The sequence below is a fragment of the Oratosquilla oratoria genome, chromosome 13, assembly GCF_046742065.1.
Source record: "Oratosquilla oratoria isolate Oo_2021 chromosome 13, ASM4674206v1, whole genome shotgun sequence".
NCBI lineage: Eukaryota > Metazoa > Arthropoda > Malacostraca > Stomatopoda > Squillidae > Oratosquilla > Oratosquilla oratoria.
Window position 1 is genome coordinate 50,724,069 of NC_134789.1, and position 2,521 is coordinate 50,726,589.

Consider the following 2,521-nt stretch of genomic DNA (forward strand, 5'->3'; position numbering starts at 1 on the left):
CCAAGATCTCTTACAAGGTCATCTAGCTCACTCTGTTCGAACAACTGAGGGCTTTTCCCAGAGGTCCCAGTCAACCTGATCTCTTGATACACATCCGGATTTTCACCGTCACTACATGAAGAGTCACTTGAACTAGCACGGTGTACATTCTCAGGAGGTATTGGCACAGGAACATCATCATTGTGTGGTACAGGTTGCATAGCTGATGGAATGTTTAGGTATTTAATGTGTTTCGAGCTTTTAGCATTTCTTCCCAGCGGTTTCACCATACAAAAATAGCAGTCTTCAAGGTGATTTGTAGGTTCCCGCCACACCATCGGTATACCAAATGGCATTGACTTACGGTTTCCTTTACTCCAATGGCATAAACCAGAAAAACAGTTCACACAGGCAATGTGAGGAGCCCATGGTTTATCCTGATCTCCAATTCTGATGCCAAAGTAGGCACGATAGAGATGTTTTACTGAAGAAGTGATGGTGCGCTTCTGTTTTGATGGTGTGTACTTGCCGCATATGTAGCAAAAGGAGTCGGGGTGGTTCTTGCAAGTCCGTGGCATCCTTCAATTAATAAATCTGCAGCAATCCGTCAATGAATCTGCAACAAAATAGGTATATAAACATACTAGTATTAAACTAGTATTAAACATATAGTATTAAACATATATATAGTATTAAACATATATATTAATTAAATTAATACTCACAATTAATAGATTAAACCTAACACCTACAACACTCGACTAATTAACGTAAGGCGCCACAAATCTGGCGCGGATTAACAAAACGATACACTAGGACATATGCTGTAACACATAAACTAGAAATTTTGGAGCAAAATGACTACTACCACCGTGATCAGCACGAAAAATTGGTCTAGAAAATGATACTGTCATTTATGTTGCATTTTTTATGAAGCCCAGTGTTATTAATGCACAAAACACATTTATCCCCCTAAAGTCAATACGGAAAAATAGTACTACTCCCAAATGGATGACGGATAGATTTAAACATGAGATCGGAATGAAAAGAGGACTTTACGTAAAAATAAAAAAACGGGGAATCACACCTTAGATAAAAATATAACGAAATGGCAAAGCTGGTTAAAAGGAATACACGTACAACGAAACGTAATTATGAAATCAAGGTTGCCAGTCGAGCAAAATCCAACCCAAAGGGTTTCTTTCACTCTATAGAACAAGAAATAATGAAAGAATAGGACCAATTAAAACGATGAAAATGTCATGATAGAATCGGAGGAAAAATGAGTGAGGAGTTTAACAATTATTTTGTATCGGTGTTTACTAATGAGAGGTTAGATAAAGTACCTGAATGCGATCCGATTTACAGAGGGGATGAAGAAAGTAGTCTATCTAGTATCAGCATTAGTAAAGAAGAAGTAGTCAAGCAGATTAAAAGACTTAAAGCTACAAAATCTCCAGACGAAATTTTTCCAAGAATGCTTAAAGAGTGTAAATTTGAAATCTGCGACCAGTTAACTGAAATATTCAATAAATCGGTAGACACTGGTTTTGTGCCAACTGCTTGGAGGCAGGCAAACGTTGTTCCTGTTTTTAAGAAGGGAGATAGATCGTCTATATGCAACCACAGGCCAATCAGTTTGACATCGGTTATAGGAAAAATGCTTGAATCAATAATAGTAAATAGACTCAGAGAACATATCGAAGGGCATAATTTAATTCGTGATTCACAGCATGGTTTCTCCAAGGGTAAGTCACGTGTGACTAATCTTCTAACCTTTCACACTAAAGTATATAAGGCGTTAGATAACAGTGAAAATTACGATGTTATTTACCTTGACTTTAGCAAAGCGTTCGACAAGGTGCCACACCAGAGACTACTAAATAAAATCAAAGCCCATGGCATAGGAGGAAAAGTGTTAGAATGGATTAGAGCTTGGATTAGTAACAGAAAACAGCGGGTCACCATAAATGGAATAGAATCTAGGTGGAGCAATGTTACTAGCTGGGTCCCCCAGGGCTCGGTTTTAGGTCCCTTGTTGTCCATTATGTACATAAACGACTTAGACGATGGGATAGATAGTGATGTTAGTAAGTTTGCGGACGACACTAAAATAGGACGCCTAATTAGGTCAGGAGACGACGCAGAGATTCTGCAGGATGATCTTAATAAATTGTTAACATGGTCGGTGAAATGGCAAACGAACTTCAATATCTCTAAGTGCAGCCTGTTAAACGTAGGGCTGTACAACCCCGGAAATAGATACAGCTTAGATAACATAACTTAGATAACATAACTTAGATAACATAAGCTTAGATAACATAACTTAGACGATGGGATAGATAGTGATGTTAGTAAGTTTGCGGACGACACTAAAATAGGACGCCTAATTAGGTCAGGAGACGACGCAGAGATTCTGCAGGATGATCTTAATAAATTGTTAACATGGTCGGTGAAATGGCAAACGAACTTCAATATCTCTAAGTGCAGCCTGTTAAACGTAGGGCTGCACAACCCCAAAAATAGATACAGCTTAGATAAC